This window comes from Natator depressus, chromosome 11 (assembly GCF_965152275.1).
Source record: "Natator depressus isolate rNatDep1 chromosome 11, rNatDep2.hap1, whole genome shotgun sequence".
Classification (NCBI taxonomy): Eukaryota; Metazoa; Chordata; order Testudines; family Cheloniidae; genus Natator; species Natator depressus.
This window is the reverse complement of record NC_134244.1, coordinates 49,957,579-49,976,121: the sequence shown is the minus strand read 5'-3', so window position 1 is coordinate 49,976,121 and position 18,543 is coordinate 49,957,579. Positions and strand designations below refer to the sequence as shown.

The window sequence follows — 18,543 nt, the reverse complement described above, 5'->3', positions numbered from 1 at the left end:
CTCTTTTCTTGCTTTGTCAGGGCTGTTGTCTGCATCTTCAGCCCTTGGTGTTTACACTTTATTTCATCAGGACAGGCTGGGACTGAAGGTTGATTCCATCATCCATACAGACCTCATTCACACATCTAAACTAAGCTAATAAGATTACAGCAGGGTTTTGCAAAAATGAAGGTTGCAGCAAGCTTTTACAAAATGGAGTGAGCATTTTAAAATGGAGTTTGGGACAAGTTAAAAAGGAGTTTGAGTTACAATATGGACAAATGTAAGGAATAGCAAACAGGGAACAGAAGTTCCAATATAGACAAGTATAATAAATGACAAACAGTGAGCAGAAGTTACAATGTTGAAACAGTGCAAGTTTCAGCGATTTAAGCAGCAATTGGATTGAAAGTGAAACTCAATTAGCCAGTTATTGGGGTAACCAGTTTTATGAATGAATGTTGTTTCATTCATAAAACTTTGCTTATGAAATTATATTAATAAAGTGAACAATTAAAAACAATTTCATTGATCAGTTCTACAGTGCCCAGCTGTAAAGTGTTTTCTACTTGCAACATTCTATTTTCTTGTTATTCAGACAGCACATGCCCATCGGCCTATAGTTCCCAACTGACCCACACTTCTCTGGCCAAGTGAACTTCTTACCTGACCAGAGATGGAATCAAGTGAACAGGCATCCTGGAAAAATGTCTGTCGCTAAACCCATTCTCTCTCCCTCTTGTAACCCAATTAGGACAGGTTGGAGGCTTATCACAGCTCCTCATTTTATCTTTGATTTTGGGCATAGAGATCTACAGGACTAGAGGCAGCCAGGACAGGACAAGGTTTCTAGAAACCACTGGTCTAGTGTAGATTGAGGAAGTGGGACTGAGAGCTCATATCTGTTGGCTAAAAGACAGAGAAGATTGCCAGTGGGATAAAGCAAGAGGTGAAATGCAATACCATAGAAAAGGGAAGAGATCCTGCAAGTTGAGATGCAATCAGTACTACCACACTCCCTTTAAATAGATGCTGAGGCTCCAGAAACTGGATATAAATCATGGACAGGGTTGGTACAGTAACACCAAGCAGTAGGACATATTTTTTTTTGAAGGAGCAATGATCTAAAAGCAGATGAGGCCTACAAGGACTCCAGAATGCAGTGTACAAGGTATGTCTTATCAGAGTCAGAGGCTGAGAAACACATGTGCCTGTTGCCCCTACAGAATAATTCCTAGTGTTCAGATCTGTGAGCCCACTGACACTGCTACTCCAAAGTGAAAACAGTGATAGAGTAGAACCACATGTCTACATTACAGGGCCTATGGCTTCATAGCTATTCTGCCATAACCCTGTAATGTAGATGCAGCCTACAGTGACAAAAGGGGGGTTTCTGTCACTATAGGAACTAGCTATAGGAAGTAACTAGGTCAAAGGAAGTGTTCTTCCATCAATCTAGCTGCATCTATACTGGATTTTAGGTCATTATAGCTGTAGTACTCAGGGATGTCAAACTAAATTTAAAGTGTATACCAAGCCTAGGTGCCTGAGATTCCAGGCCTGCGAAATCCTGAGGGAAGATTAACCTTGTATCCTCTTATTGGATTGTTCTTGGAATCCAGAAGTTCAATGTCTATGCTTCCAAGTCAGCTGTAATTCCTATGAAGTTCAGATGTGTGTCCTATCTTATTTCTGCCAGGCTTACCATTCTTCTACTAGACATGTGAGTGCATTATAGGAAACCCAACAGGTGCCAAAATCTCAAGCAGGTACAGACTTAAGTGCCTTCAGGAGTTACCTTGAACTAGTGGTACATCTGACATCATACCAAGCACTCAAGAGGGCAACACTCAGGACTCCAAACAGGGTGGGACAGGGTACCATGCTGTGATGAAATAGCAGTCATGTTAAATCTATATTAAACAAGAAAGGAGATTCTCCTTGGAAAGGGCTTTTGTCCTAATTTACTAAATTTTAAGGCTAAACCTTTAAATAACTAAAATTAGATAACTGTTAAAGCAGGTTTCACATGCCTTTGATCTATTCTTGTCTGTCTTTTGTCTTGTCTTCTCTTGTTTTGTTTCTTGACTCAGGTTATTTTCTACATTTTACTATTTTATAATTCTTATCAAATAAACCAGGCTGATAATCTGTAATCTTTACAACATTCTCTTATCACCAGGAATCTGAAACAAGTTTTAACTAGGTGCTTGTATTGGACTTAAGTGAAGTCCAGTCTTTCCATTCAAGACTCCAACTCATTATGCACCAAATAACTTTACAAATTTTAAAAAATGTCAGTCACTGGACATCAATCGACCTGAGCAGCTAACTAATAAAATTGTCAGGTCCAATCTCCATGAGAGCCCCTGCCTATCAGGCTGGCTAGGGTGAAGAGGAGAAGGTTATAAAATGAAGCAGTTGGTGCCCCACCAGAGATGGAGACCATATAATTGTTCCTGCTTTCTTTCTTTTGCTTTTTGTTTTTTTCCCCTTTCTCTTTGTGTTTGTCCTAGAATTAATGTGATTGATTATAGTGGTAGCAAATTGTTCAAATGAAAGGGTATATGAGTTAGATTATGAAGGATCCCGTTCTTGTGTTTTTAGATCCCTTGCCATACAAAAAAATTTGAAATTCTACAATTAATAATAATTAATAATGCTGTGTTCATTGTACACTAAGGGCCAGATTTTTAAAGGTAATTAGATGCCTAAAGAAGCATATAGGTGTATAGAGCCCAAATCCACAAAGGGATTTAGGCATTGCTATTATCTGTGTTGCCACACCTAACTGTTAGGCACCTAGAAAATCACTGGAATCCACAACTTTGGGTTGGGTGCTGAGGTTCCCTACACAATGTGTGGGGAAAGTTAAGCACCTGAGAATGTGATCCACAAAAGATCACTAAACAGAGAGTCATGTAATGGTATGTCTACACTTTGAACTAAAGGTGTAATCCCCAACTTGAGGAGACATACCTATGTTACTCAATAGAGTAGCCATGGCAGTATGGGCTAGCTAAACCAAGTGCATGCCTAGTGTCTTGGATGGATATGTAATTGAGGCAGTTAGCCCAGCCTGACACATAGCCACCATTGCTACATGCTATTTTACAGAACACGAGAATGGCCATGTTGGGTCAGACCAATGGTCCGTCCCTCTAGCCCAGTGTCCTGTCTTCTGACTGACTGTGAACAGTGCGAGATGCTTCAGAGGGACTGAACAGAACAGGACGATTATTTACTGATCCATCCCCAGTCATCCATTCCCAGCTTCTGGCAGTCAGTGGTTTAGGGACACCTAGAGCATAGGGATTACATCCTTTACTATCTTGGCTAAAAGCTATTGATGGACCTATCCTTCATTAATTCATCTAATTCTTTTTTTGAACCTAGTTATACTTTTGGCCTTCACAACATTCCCTGGCAATGAGTTCCACAGGTTGACTATGGATTGTGTGGAAAAAATACTTCATTTTGTTTGTTTTTTAAACCTGCTACCTATTTAATTGTGTGACCCTTTGTGTTATGCGAAGGGGTAAAGAACACTTCCTTGTTCCCTTTCTCCATACTGTTCATGATTTTTACAGACCTTTATCATATACTCCCTCAGTTGTCCCTTTTCTAAGATGAACAGTCCCAGTTTTTTTAAATCTCTTCTCATATGGAAGCTGTTCTATACCCCATAATCATTTTTGTTGCCCTTCTCTCTGCACCTTTTCCAATTCTAATGTCTCTTTTTCAGATGGGGCCACCAGAATTGCACACACTATTCAAGGTGTGGGCATACCATGGATTTATATAGTGGCATTATGTTTTCTGTTTCATTATCTATCCTTTTCCTAATGCTTCCTAACATGTTTAGTCTACGGAAGAGAAGAATGAGGGGGAATTTGATAGCTGCTTTCAACTACCTGAAAGGGGGTTCCAAAGAGGATGGCTCTAGACTGTTCTCAGTTGTAGCAGATGACAGAACAAGGAGTAATGGTCTCAAGTTGCAGTGGGGGAGATTTAGGTTGGATATTAGGAAAAACTTTTTCACTAGGAGGGTGGTGAAACACTGGAATGCGTTACCTAGGGAGGTGGTGGAATCTCCTTCCTTAGAAGTTTTTAAGGTCAGGCTTGACAAAGCCCTGGCTGGGATGATTTAATTGGGGATCGGTCCTGCTTTGGACTAGATGACCTCCTGAGGTCCCTTCCAACCCTGATATTCTATGATTCTATGATTGTTAGCTTTCTTAATGCGCAGTGGCAGGCAACTGAATGTTTCCAGAGAACTCTGCACAATGATTCAAGAATCTCAGAGTGGTAACTGCTTAGACCCCTTCATTTTGTATGTATAGCTGGGATTATGTTTCCCAAGGTGCATTACTTTGCACTTATCAACACTTAATTTCATCTGCTGTATTGTTGACCGCCACCCAGTTTTGTGAAATCCCTTTGTAACTCTTTGCTGTCTACTTTTGATTTATCTGTTCTGTGTAATTTTTGTATCGTTTGCAAACTTTGCCACATTGCTGTTTTATGCCATTTTTTAGATCATTCATGAATATGTTGAACAGCACTGATCTTATTATAGATCCTTGAGGGACCTCACTGTTTACCTCTCTCTACTGTGAAAACTGATAATTTATTCTTACCATTTGTTTCCTATCTTTTTAACTAGTTACTAATCCATGAGACACCTTCTCTCTTATCCCATGACCGCTTACTTTAATTAAGAGCCTTTCGACCTTCTCTAAGGCTTTCCAAAAGGCAAAGTACACTACATCAACTAGATCACCTTTGTCCACATGCTTGTTGAAAACCTCAAAGAATTCTAATAGATTGGTGAGGCATGATTTTCCTTTAGAAAAGCCATGTTGACTGTTCTCCATCATATTGTGTTCGTCTATGTGTCTGATAATTCTGTTCTTTATTAAAATTTCAACCAATTTGCCTGGTACTGGTTACTGGCCTATACGTGCCAGGATTGCCTCTGGAGCCTTTTTTAAATTAAACTTAAGGATTGACCTTATTACACTTTCTAAGTACATACGTGGGGAATATATACTTAATAATAAGCTACGCTCTTTTTAGAAGATCAAGGCAAAACACTATCCAGTGTCTGGAAGTTGAAGCTAGACAAATTCAGATTGGAAATATGGCATAAACTTTTAACTTTGAGAGTAATTAACTACTGGAAAAATTTACCAAGGGTCATTGTGAATTCTCTATCATTGACAACTTTTTAAAATCAAGATTGGATGTTTTTCTAAAATATATGCTCTAGTAATTACCTTGGGGAAGTTCTATGATTTGGTTATACTGGAGGTCAAAGTAGATGATCACAATGGTCCCTTCTGGCCTTGGAATCTGTTCATCTATAGTCTGTTCTTAATGTGCTAGCTCTTATAGAACTAGTGAGGATTTGCCTCCTCAACCTGGGAATTATAGCCTCAGTTTGAAGTGTAGACCTAGTTTATGGGAGATGCTGATGAGAGGGTGTGTCCTAAGCCCCTCCCCTTTCATGGAATTATGCATCTATCTCTGCTTTGCAATCCACACCCAAGAACCCTCTCATTGAGTTAGATGCCTAAGCTGTTTTTTGGATGAACGGTAGCAGCAGGAGCACCGGAACAGGAGGGCCAAGGCATCCATCTCTATAGAGTTATTCTGATACCATGTGGTCCAGTTGATAATTATGTAATAAACAGTGGAATGGCTTCAACAAGAGAGACCCATAGCAGAATATCCCTTAGTACAGTGGTTACCAGTCACTTGAGGTGGGAAACCCCTGTTCAAATTCCTTCTCATCAGGCAGAGCAGGGAAATTAATGAAGTCTCCTACATCCCAGGTGAGTTCCTTAACCACTGGGCTAAAGGGGAGGCTGCCACCACTGCCTCCATCCTGGCCATTTTGTGTGGAGTTAAGAATGCTCTTAGGCTATCTCCGCCTGGTTTGAGGATTGAACTACTAATTAGGTGGGAAATAGGCATCTGGGCACCTGCCTGAAGCAGCAATGTGCCTGACCAGAGTCAGAAACCATGGTGCCCAGAGAACTCTTACAGCTGCAATGTAGGTGCCTATAGGGTTAGGCAGCATCCAAGCAGGGATTTTGTGGATGACAGTGGGTCTTAAATCTGGGATTAGGATGCCTAAATCCCTTTGTGGATCTGGGCACTTTTGAAAATCACACTAGACATATCTGCATCTTTAGAGACCTAAATATCTTTAAAATCTGGCCCTAAATGCCTCTACCTGATCCAATTGTGGAGTGAGGGCAAGAGTTGTATTGGTTTAAGTTGACACATGAATGTTTTAATAAAGCATTCTCAAGAAGAGTTACATTTGTCTCAAATGAAAGTTTGAGTGCAGTTATTGGGAAGCCCAAGAAGGGAAAACAGGCAAATTGGCTCAGACCCATACGTGGTATGAGGCACTCCTTGGCCAGAGCCGAAGACTGGACGAAAGAAGTATAACATAAGTGCATCTTACCATAAATTAGGGTTGCCAGTTTTGGTTGCATATATTCCTAGAGATTTCATCACATGACTTTATCTTTAAGTAAAGATTAATCTTTAATTCCTGGAGACGCAGGCCAATCCTGGAGGGTTGACAACGCTACCATAAATATGAGCATTTCACATTTTAAATTACAAAAATAGTTTTACACTTCCTGCCTTGCAGCCTGTCATAGGTTAAAGTACAGAAACAAATTTGTAACAGAAAATGAATTATAGCAAGAGAAAAAGGTTTGCAAAATGCATATATTTGTTAAAGTAACAAATTATTTTTCCTTTCAATGCTGTTTTTGAATGCACAGAAGACAGCTCTTTCTTTTTGGTCAGTCTCCACCAAAAGCATAAGTTAAAAAAAAAATCAGTGTTTGGTTTGTGTAGGAGATAGTTTATAGACACTGTTGTATGCAAAATTTGTGGTATTTTCTTGTTATAGATTCCAGTATAAATTGTCTTGCTGTTTAATACAAGCGAAGACTCAAGGAATGGCCAATTGGCAAATGAATCGGGCCAAACAAAATGGCCCTCAGTGATCTCCATGATGAGGGCAATGCAAAGTCTCCTTTTCCTCTCCAACATGAGCGTATGATGTTATATTTTTAAACACACTTGTAGTGAAGCATCAGTAAGGAAAATGAACTAATGATGATAACATCTCTTAGTGATTATTTACTCACATTTTTACATAAGTTTTCAAAGGACTTGGAGGAAAAATATTTCCTTGCCAATGAACATTGCTGTCCATGGTTAGATTGGGTATTAGAATGAACTGTTGTCCTTGGTTATTGCTATAGCATATCCTAATTGCCCTCTTCCTTAGCTTTCTACTCACAGCTTATTTTGGTAATCAGACGGTCTATGATGGAAGTGGGAAAGAGGGTTACTAGAAAGTGGATGACAAATAATGGTCTAAGTGTAACAAAGTATTTTAAAATCTTGCACCATGACTATGAAGGAGGCGAATAAAAGATGGTTGGCCTCCACTACTGAATCCACAAACTCTTGATCAAGAAAACTTCTGTGCAGTTAACAACCTGGTCAAACTGGGCATGTGTGCAGCATTGACAAAAATAAGTGTTTTCACTTGGGGAGTTCTCAGATTATTTTGCAAAAACCACTTTGATTCAGATCAAGTTCTCTACTTATGTGTGGCAAAATCCATTCTTGAGAGCATGAATGCAGTGTGTTTATTGCTTGTATTTTAGTTGCTGACACTCCAGAGTCACTGAAAGGTTTATGGACCTGTGAATTAGATCCATGTCCATTCTATTGTGGAAGCCATTGGGATGGTGATAGGGTTACTTTTGTGGTAGATCATCAGTTCTTCCCTCAGAGAGTAGAATGTGCTAGCTTTTCATAAAGAAGCAATCATTAAATTAATGCAGAAGAGACCATCTCTGGCCTCAGAAAACTTGTCTCCACATCTTGAATGTCCAGATCTGTGGGAAGATTATTGAGAAAGTTGTGGCAAAAGAACACCATCATAATTCTGAATCCTTCAGTTCTCTGACCCAAATTAGCTTGGTTATAGGCCTTAATATAGCCTGGAAACTATACTGGAGGCATTGGCTGAAGATTTCCCAGTTGATGGATCAAGATATTTGGCCTGATTCTGGTCTCGCTTTATACAGTCTAGTTTCTGCCAAAGTCCTCCCACTGATTCTCTTCCCATTCTATTGCTCCAGTGTAAGTGGGAGGAGAATCAGGCCTCAGGTGTCTGCACTGGTTCTTTAAGATATAACAATTACCTTCAACAATACTGATCATGCAGTAATGCTGACATGTTTGAGGACCCTAGCAGGGGACCATGGAGTCATTTGATTGATGCCACTTTTTTCTTTTGGGTAGATATATTTTAAAGTGTAAATAACACACTGAGAACTCTGGACACAGGTGGAAGGAAAATTAAGTAATTAAAAATAAATCATGCTAAAAAACAAAATATACAAAGAACAAATATCGTATCAGCTATACCGTTCATATGGATATGTGGATATCTGTGCATTCAACTGAGCCAAATCTTACATTTCTTGTTTCTTTCTAACTCAATGCTTAAACATGCAAAAACTTTCATCAACATCATCATATTTTAACAGAAAGATTGGGGGTGGTTTCTGTGAAACCTGTCAATTTCTATTGCTTATTAAGATTCTTATTGTTGCACTCTTAAAAGTATTGAATGCTCTAATTAATCTGTGTATTTATCAGCTCCTGAGACCTAGCAATGCCAGATGCTGAGCACCTCCTGTGTGGTCTTGAGTGCCCTGAAGTCCATAGGAGGGGGTGGTACTGAGCACTTCACAGGATTATGTGCTTAGTGGTCCCTACAAGGATCTGTGCTACACCACACATCTATTCCAAACATTTTAATTAGCCTTCTTGCAGTCATTTGGCACCTTCAATGTTTTCCAAACTAGATATCTAAATATTTGTTTTATTATATTTTAATCCGATCTGTATTAGGAAATGTGTTTCAAATCTGCATTATGATTATTATAATAACATTTTGGTCTTTTTCTGTTCTATATAGATCATGTCTGTGTGCCCTGATGGCAAGATTATGCTCATAGTTAAGAGTTCAGTGCAAACTTCCTAATTCATGAGTCTAAATTGGGCACTATTCCATCAGCTAAATAATGCCAAAAAAGGAATAGTTTTCCAAGTGGATGATACTTTATGGATCTTTACAACAATAAAGATATAATCATATTTCCAAATCTTATCAGCCTGGAATGCATTGTCAGTAAAATAAAAATTCTAGTGCTATAGAAAATGGAGAATAAATTATTCTAAATTTGCATGTAACATTTAGAGGTCTTTACATAAACATGCACATAATGAGAATATTATAAAACCATGTTCAGGCTTTGAAATAAATATGGTTCCTGGGGAATAATAAATTCAAATTACAAACTGATCAGCTTTCTAATAGCAAAGACAACCGTTGTTGTTGTATTCAGAAGGAGGAAATCCAAATAGATAACTTCAAATGCAAATGTTAAATTCTAGAATATAGACTGTGCAAAGAAAATAACGGCCACATCGTCAGTAGATGAATCAATGACATTTTGGCTGGAGTCTGAAACAAGTCAGTGGAGGATAAAGTGTTCTTAGGATTTGGGGTCATAAAGATCCCTGAGCTCAGAGTATAAAACTGTAAAGACTAAAGCTGTGCAAAACTAAATCTCAGATAATTAATAACAAAACCAAGCACTAGAAAAACAAAATAAAACAAATAACAAATACAGATAATAAATACAGAGAAGGTATTTGTATTTGGTTTTGTATTTGTATTTTTATGTGTAGAGGCTTGTAGGGGCTTTGTGCTGGGAGAGAAGCTGAGCCCTGGTTAGGGGGCGAGGCTTCTCTGACTTGGGGTCCTATAAAGGTAGCCAGCCAGTCAGGCAGCAGCACAGACAGCTGTAGTGGTACAGGAGCGAGCAAACAGAGCTGTGAACAGGGGAGTTTAAGTGGGAGTTTGTGTTACGGTGCTTGTTTGGGGTTTGTTTTTGCTGTGGGTGGTGGTGTTTTGGTGTGGTTTGTGTTTCCCAGATTAATAGGATTTAGGTGGGAAGGCTATGACAGATACAGAGGCAGCAGTGGGAGTGACCCATGTAGTGGAAGACACAATGAAGATGACTGGATGTGGAAGCTGCGGTATGTACATGATCCTGGATGGGGTACCTGGTAAGAGTTTTGTCTGCATGAAATGCCGTCTGGTAGAGCTGATGGAGGAAAAGATCCGAGATTTGGAGATGTAGGTGGAAAGTCTGGTTGAGTTTAGAAAGGGGTTTGAGCAGATTATGGAGCAAAGACATGAGGTAGCTGAAGGGAAAAGCTCAAACTTGCAGATGGAAGCAGGACTGAGGAATTCTGAGGGGGGACTGGGTGAGGGAAGTGGTCAGTGGAAGCATGTGACTAGAAGAACCAGACAGAGGAAAAGATGAGCTAGTGAAGGAGAAATAGAGCTCAAGAACAGGTTTGCAGAGTTGGAAAATGAAGAAGGGGCTCAGCAGGTAGTCACTGAAGGTGGAAGGGCAAGGAAGAAGAGAAGAGCGGCTAGCCCTATAGAAAAAGGGGAAGAGTCAACGGAAACTACACCAAATATGAGCCCCAGGAGGATACAGGATGGGTTGAAGAGGATTACAAGGAAGAATAGGAATGGAAAGAACTTGCAGCCAGAGGGAACAGGGGATAGACTGGAGAATAGCACCGTCACCAGGAAAAGGCAGGTCTGTGTGATCGGAGACTCTTTACTGAGAAGAATAGACAGACCTGTAACCAGAGCTGATCCAGAGAATAGAAGGGTGTGCTGTCTTCCAGGTGCTAAGATATGGGATGTAGACCTGAGGTTGAAAAGGATCCTAAAGGGAGCGGGAAAGAATCCCCTAATTATCCTTCATGTGGGAACAAATGATACGGCTAGATTCTCGCCGGAAAGTATTAAGGGAGACTATGCTAGGCTGGGGAAGACGCTTAAGGAAATCGAGGCTCAGGTGATCTTTAGTGGGATTCTGCCTGTTCCTAGAGAAGGGCAACAAAGGTGTGACAAGATTGTGACTACCAACAGATGGCTTAGGAATTTTCCTCCAGGGCAGATTGGAAGAGGCCCGGGAGGTTTTTCGCCTTCTTCTGTAGCATGGGGCACAGGTCACTTGCTGGAGGATTCTCTGCTCCTTGAAGTCTTTAAACCATGATTTGAGGACTTCAATAGCTCAGACATGGGTGAGATTCTGGGTGGGTGAGATTCTGTGGCCTGCGTTGTGCAGGAGGTTGGACTAGATGATCATAACAGTCCCTTCTGACCTTATTATCTATGAATCTATAATGACAACACATCCAAATATTACCCCCTAACTAGGCTTTTGCATCCCTTCATTATAATGTATCTATTAAATCTTTCCTTCACCAGACCATGCATCAAACTGATCTACAGTTTGTAAGCCCATCATGCCTTGCTCACAAAGAAGTACTTGTACACCACTCCTATCCACAGTAAATTCAGTTTTCTTCTCTCTCTGCAAAATCACTCAAAGGCAATAGAAAACAAGTTCCTTGGCCCACATTGTATCTACAAATAAAAAATAACATAGTCTCTGAAATCCTTTAAAGGGCAATATTCTACTAACCTAGGGGGAGCCTGCCTTTCCTCATAGATATGAACCCCAATACTCTGAATTTTTATGTTGGAATGCCACCATTATATGCAGTGCTATAAATATAAACTCTTGTAACACTGAAAAACCTGGACTGCTTAAAATAGGTGCTGCACTCAATTATTCTTAGTTTTTTCAAAGAGTGGTTATAATCTTAAAGCCAGTCAATTTTATTCTTCTTCTTTTGGGTTAGGTCAGTTAAGGGATCATCAGTTTTAACAAAATTAGAAATGAACTGCTCATAATATTTTACTAATCTTACAGGAATCTTACCTCTTGGGTTGTTGGTTTTGGTTTTTTTTTTTTTATTATTTATTTTTTTACTTTGGAATGCTTCCATAAAATATTTAATCTTTTGAAATATTAGATTTTGTTGACATCTTTCCTAAAAGTATCGTGTCCTGAAAAGCTAAAGCATATTTCTTGGAATTAATCATTATTCTTGCTTAAAAAACAACTGCTATTACTAGGTTCACGTCATGCAGGTGTTCTTTCCAACCAGTGCTATGCATGTTATCGTGAGATGTTACATTATACCCTACACCTGGTAATACTAATGGGGAGCATACTCCTTAACCATGTTTGCAATATCCAGTAAGATGGCAGATGCTACATGTAATCTCAAAGCAGGAAATTTAATAGGAAAAAAAGCCATGAGAATTATTTTAACGTATGGCAATCACAAACTTGTAGAGTTCCACTTCAGCTGATCTGAGCCCCAGAGTTAGAAGGCTTAAAGGAGAAACGCTAAAAGCTAGCTCTAGCAGGCTTATTTTGCTTAAATTATAATTTTGCCCCAGTGCAATTCCATATGTTTTATGTTATATTGTATGAAGTTAGTGTTCTGTTTTTGGAAATGTTATTAAATGGTTTATGCAAACATCTATGAAAGCAGAGGAGAAATTGCGAAAGGTATAGCTGAGGAGAGTGGCTGACAGATAGCAGATTCTGATTGGGTAGTAAGACCAAATTCAACAAAAGAGAGTGCTGTCTCAGACTCTGTTGGAGAAAGCAGGACCTCTGTCCAATGGTCATGCTTTGATCTGGGTTTTCTATCAAGAAATTCCAGATCCCATCTGGAGCTCATTTGGTGGACCTAGTACCAGCTAAACTGATGGAGCTGTCTTTGCAGAGCAGGGCATGATGGTGGAAATGCCTTCTGTGAACAAGGACCTGGTGGTAGCAAGTCAGAGTGGGGCATAGTACTATATTTTTCATGGGATGAGCAGGCTGGCTGGGGAGGGCCACTTCCTAGATCCCTGTTGACCATGCCTGAATCTGAGTGAGTGGAGATTGTTTGTTTTTCTGACTAATAGTTCTGGGCTTTGCTTCAGTGTGCTAGGCAACTAATAACTGGGACAGTGGGGTCAGCCATATCCTTCATACACTGTTTGGGTTCTTCACAAATACAATGTATTTATGCTTGTTAGCTTTTTTGGCAGAAACAACATTAAAAATGCTTGGGGGTAGTGGGGTGTTAAAAGTTAATTTTCTAAAAGCAGGGTGTGGATAAATTGTTAGACTGGCTTGAGCCTGCCTGCCTGCCTTCCTTCCTTCCTTCAATAATATGAAATAAAACCCCTAGATAGCATTGATTCTGGCCTTTACATCTGCTGCTGACACCTGGCAGAGTTGCACAATAATATATAGATCAAAAACTATTGTTAATGTTCAAAACATTTTCAGTACTAACACTTGTGTCAGTGCAACCCTGTGTGTTCAAAAGCTACTAAAACTACTGAAGTAATCAGACAAGTTAGAAGTGGATGGATTTGACTTAGTTCTGTGAATTCCAATTCTCTGTGTGTGTGTGTGTAACTGACCTCAGCAAATCATAATTTTGAGTGCAATAGTAAACTGTGTTTCATTGTGTCATTGAAAATATATTTGTCATAGGTAGTTTGTCCTTATTGCAGGTTCAGGATCACGCTATTCTGATGCACTGAAGACTGATTTCACAGTCATGTGAGATGATCTTAGCTCTGGAAGCTTTCTGAACTTCAGGAGAAAACAACACTGTCACATCCAGCCAAACTGACCTAAAAAGGTGTCCTTCAAAATGCTGCATAAGCACTTTTTATCAGATTCTTGTGTCCTTTTCAGGTAAAATCAAGGGTAACTTCTTGCCAGTGATGTTGCGCACCCCTTCATGTCATTTGGCGTTATGGATGCTCAGCACTTTTGAAAATCAGGAGCATAAATGTGACAGAGAATGACCTCCCATCCTTTTCAGGTGCCCTATCACTGAACTCTCCCTCATCCACAGCCACGGTGCCAGTAAGTACAATCCAGCCAATGTTTTTGCATTTGAGATTGAAGGAGTTTTGCTAGTTGAGTTCTCAGCATTCTTGGCTAGTCCATAGTGTGTGTGTGAGGAGTTAACCCTTGGGTTGATGAGGGTGCTTGGGGAGAGGATTTTATAATCTGCTTGTTTTGCATTGTGTTCGCATATTCAGTCTTATTGTACCATTTCCTATTTTTCAGTTTTACTGCTCTCTTGTCAGTTTAAATGAAGACATTCAGGATAGCCTGCCTACCTCCTGTGTGTTTGTTGGTCTCTTTACACTGTAAGCATTGCTTTCATTTGTTTATATGAGTTGCTCAGGTGTACTGGATTCCTGTGGAATCTCAGGATGATGTCCAATCTCATCTACCCAGGTCTGCTGAAGGCCTGAGAAGATGACATCCTTGTATCAGAGGCAAGTCCATGGTATTCCTGTGTAGGAGACAGACATGAGAAGTATGTTGGGAAGAAAAACATGCCATGTAGTATACTGGGAGCATGGCAAGCTAATGGTGGTCTACCAGTAACGCAGTTGTATAATCACCTTTTTCTCTCATGTTGGAAAGGCAGTACTTTACCTGCACACCTGCTGCTGACTAGGAGACGCTATATGTATGAATGGGTCATAAATCTCTGCCAGAAAATAACCCTGCTCTGTGAACAGCAGCGCTACACATCACTTGGCCTGTCAAGGGTGCAGGAACGGGCACCAGTTTGAAATGCTGAAACAGCTGCATCTGGTGGGCAGAAGGAAACTGCAGTAGCTGCTGCGTGTGCACTGAGTGTCATGTCAGGTTTTTGTGCAAACACAAGGAATTCTAAAATGCTGGAGAACCCACGAGCAAAGTAGTAGTTACTGAAAAATATTCTTCTTTATTGACTGTCATATGGCGAGGATCAAATTTATTATGACCTTCATTATAATGGGGTGTGTCAGTTACCTGGTCATCGGATCAGGGCAATAATTAACCAGATGTCTAGGTAATATAGACAGTGGGACATGCAAAATGGGCTGTTAGGAGGGTAAAATTGTATATTGGTGGGAATATGTTGTCTGTGCAGTGATTATAGAGAAATGTGTCCCATCGTTCTGCTTTGCACCTTAGGAATTAACTTTTTTGTCGAGAACATTTAATGAACCCAAGCAAAATGTAGCCACTATCACCACCAACTGCCTTTTGATTAGTGAAACTGGAATCTGTGAAGCAGTAGTGATAATGGTCAGACAACTCTGCTGTCTACCTCTCTTGATATTACCATGTTATGATATGAATTCATTAGAGCAGCAGGGATCTGATTGCTAGCCATGTAAACTGGTAAAGAAACTCAATATGATAAATGTTGTTTTCTCCCACTGTGTCCACTTTGAGCATGAAAACACCTTTTTAGGTTTAAGTTTTTAGAAAAATCCTACTGAAAATTGTGACGACAAAGCACCTACCCATTTTAACGGCTTTAAGTCTGAGGACGGTGGAGTTGTTGGAATGTAAAGAGCACAGTGCTCTAGTGACAGAGCTCCAGGATAGTGTTCTGAACTTGCTTAATTTCCAAAGGGAGGCTTGCTCTGGTGATGTGCATGACACAGTCAGTCATCTCCTGCTGTGCAATGTTGAGGGGCAGATGTATAGTCAGGGGAGATTTCCATATGTAGCCTTGAAACATTAAGGCATTCAACAGTAGGTGCATTCAACAGGATTGAAGATTCAGTCTTTCTACACGGGAGATGGAACGGTTAATAATAGTAAGCCCTGGTCTACACTACTAGGTTAGGTTGAATTTAGCCATGTGAGTTTGATTTTTATAAGCAATGCGGCTACACAACCAACCCTGTTCCGTCGACCTAAAGGTCTCTTAAAATCGACTGCTGTACTCTTTCCTGACGAGGAGAGGAGTGCTAAAATCAACCTTCTTGGGTCGAATTTGGGTTAGTGCAGACACAGCATTGTACAATTTGATGGTATTGGTCTCCGGGAGCTATCCCAGAATGCTCCAGTGTGACTGCTCTGGACAACACTTTAACTCTGATGCACTAGCCAGGTACACAGGAAAAAATGTTTACAATGCTCACCACAGCAGCGCTGAGCTGAGCGGGCTCCATGCTTGCTGTGCTGTGGCGTCTGTACGGGTAACCCAGGAAAAAAGGCATGAAATGATTGTTTGCCGTTGCTTTCAAGGAGGGAGGGAGGGACGGAGTGGAGACTGATGACATGTACCCAAAACCACCCGCGACAATGTTTTTTGTCCCATCAGGCATGGGAGCTTAATCCAGAATTCCAATGGGCAGCAGGGACTGTGGGATAGCTACCCACAGTGCACCACTCCATGAGTCAATGCTAGCCACGGTATTGAGGACTCACTCTGCCGACCTACTGCGCTTAGTGGGGACATACACAATTGACTGTATAAAATTACTTTTTAAAGATCGACTTCTATAAAATCAACCTAATTTTGTAGTGTAGACATACCCTAATATATTTTTTCCACAGTTGCCCATATTTGGCTTATTTGTTTTTCAAGGGCCCAATCCCCTTCTACATGGAGAAGCAAGGAACTCCGAGATCATCCCAGAATGTCCACTTATTGTTCCTGCAGGGGCCAGGATTTGCCTCTCCGTGGGACAATGTGAATTTGATTCCTAAGTCGAATGGATCCCAGGAATCCAACAAAGTCCTCCTGGACTCCTTGGTCCTCTGTAACCTTATGGCAACATGGTTCCAATGGACTACTGTCCAGAGCCCCTCCATCTGATGCTGGTGGAACAGAGTTCAGATGGATTTTTTCTCATAGGGTTGATGGGGATATAATACCACAGTGTGTCCATTCCTTTGTCTCTCACTGCCTGTCCCGGTCATGGGGACAGGGGAAGAGGAAAACAAAGTCACATAGGCGGAGCTCACTCTTTCTTCCACCATAAAAACACATGCACACATAGGCATGCTGGGTTTTCATATTTACCGTCCATTGAGGGGGGTGGATTAGCCTCGATCTTAAAATATTGGTTCTTCCTTTTTAGTAACTTGAACCATGCCCTGGACTGCAAATTTGGTGACATGGCTGATGTTCTTCAAAGCTCTGAAAATCACGTACAAGGCAAAATCAGTGTGACTTTGTTGGTTTTTTTTTTTTTAAATAGCTGAATGTACTCACCTATCAAACTAGGTTCTGTGCCTGTTCAGGCTCAGCTTTTCATTCTCTCGGTGGCATTTTCAGGAGCTTGTAATGAGCGGGACTCATGAGCAGCAGAAAAGCTTATTTACCTTCTGACACTGCCGAGGTGACTGTAGCCAAGTAAAAGAGCTGTATTACAATTCCAGGATAGAATTTTATGAGTAGTTTAGGACACGGCCATGACAATTACTTAACAATGAATAGATATGCTATTTGGGGAGATTAAGAAGGTATTGGAAATTACTTCATAGTTAAGGCTGTGATTCGCAATTTGGACTAAATTCTCTGTTTCACTCTTTAATTATTGAATTTAGGATCTATGTTTTGGCAAAATAACTTTTTAGCAAACTATTTGAATTTTCTTTGTATCTTTATTAGTAAAATATTTCACTTTTGAAAAGGAAGCATTTTAAAACTCTCAAGTGTGCCCTACTTTCTTCACGTTTCTTGGCTTGTTCTCTTGGCTAAATAGCCATTGTCCCTGAAATCTCCAAATTTCACCCACGTGCACTGTGATAACATCTTGATCATAGGCCAATTTTGAAATAAACACACCATTTCCCCCACTTTAATCCAGATAACCTCACTGAGCTGCCCCATTATGGAATAGCCAATGGAACGGTCATGTTCTCTCTGTTTCCATTTGCTATCACCCAGCTTCCTGGACTGAACAGTTAGACTCCTTTATAGTGCCCTTGGGAAACTAGGAATATGGCAGGATTCAGGGGTAGGCCATGAGTTTCAGACAGTAGGAGGTGGAAAAGCAAGCAGTAGGTGTGGAAGAGGCCATGGGGATGATCAGGTGTCTGAGGGGCAAGCAGAGTGAGTGGTGACTTCATGGAGCAGGGATGTGCAGGAGCCCCGAGAGAGTTAGGCTTGTGCAAAGAATGAGTTCTTGGGTGGGGTGTTGTTCATGGCAGTTCAGGAAAACTGGAATGGTGGAGAACAGATACTCTGCATTGAGCCATGGTGAGAGGACACCTTCTTCCAACAGCTCAGTTCTCCTCTGTGCCAGGCACTATCTCCAGGGGACTTTACAAAAGAGCAGTAAAAGGCACAAACAACATTTTACTTTTTTTTGTCAAATGAGATATCATGTACTGCACTCATGGGCTTATGTGAGTTCCCTGTGGTGATGAATTTAACAAATGAAAATTGCAGTTACTGTATTTTTCTACATTAAAACCAGTAGGCTGTTAGATAAGGTTTCTGACTGCAGTGCTGAAGGCTCAAATCCCATACGAGTTGGTGTTCTTGTTTCTTCCAAGTGTTGATTGGATGAATGACTACATATCATCCAGCGTTAGTTAACTTTTTTCTAAATAAATGAATGCAAAGATATGGTATCCAATTCATTTAGTTGGCATAAAATGGGCCAAATGAGAGGGTGGCAGGAAGGTCAGCCTTGTAAGGTATGATATGTGAAAGGACAGCTAAATCAGACAAAGGATCATG

The 18,543-nt window shown here is 40.4% G+C and overlaps 1 protein-coding gene across 4 annotated transcripts in view; it reads left to right on the top strand.

Moving 5' to 3' along the window:
• Nucleotides 1–18,543, top strand: part of TFPI (tissue factor pathway inhibitor) — a 251,209-nt gene that overhangs the window by 97,380 nt on the left and 135,286 nt on the right. For 3 of the 4 annotated variants that reach the window (XM_074967746.1, XM_074967743.1, XM_074967747.1), the window contains one exon: nucleotides 13,740–13,913. The gene's annotated coding sequence lies outside the window, so the exon portion shown is untranslated. Of the gene's footprint in view, nucleotides 1–13,739; nucleotides 13,914–14,126; nucleotides 14,204–18,543 lie in introns of those variants that run through there. The other variant, XM_074967745.1, reaches the window with a different exon arrangement.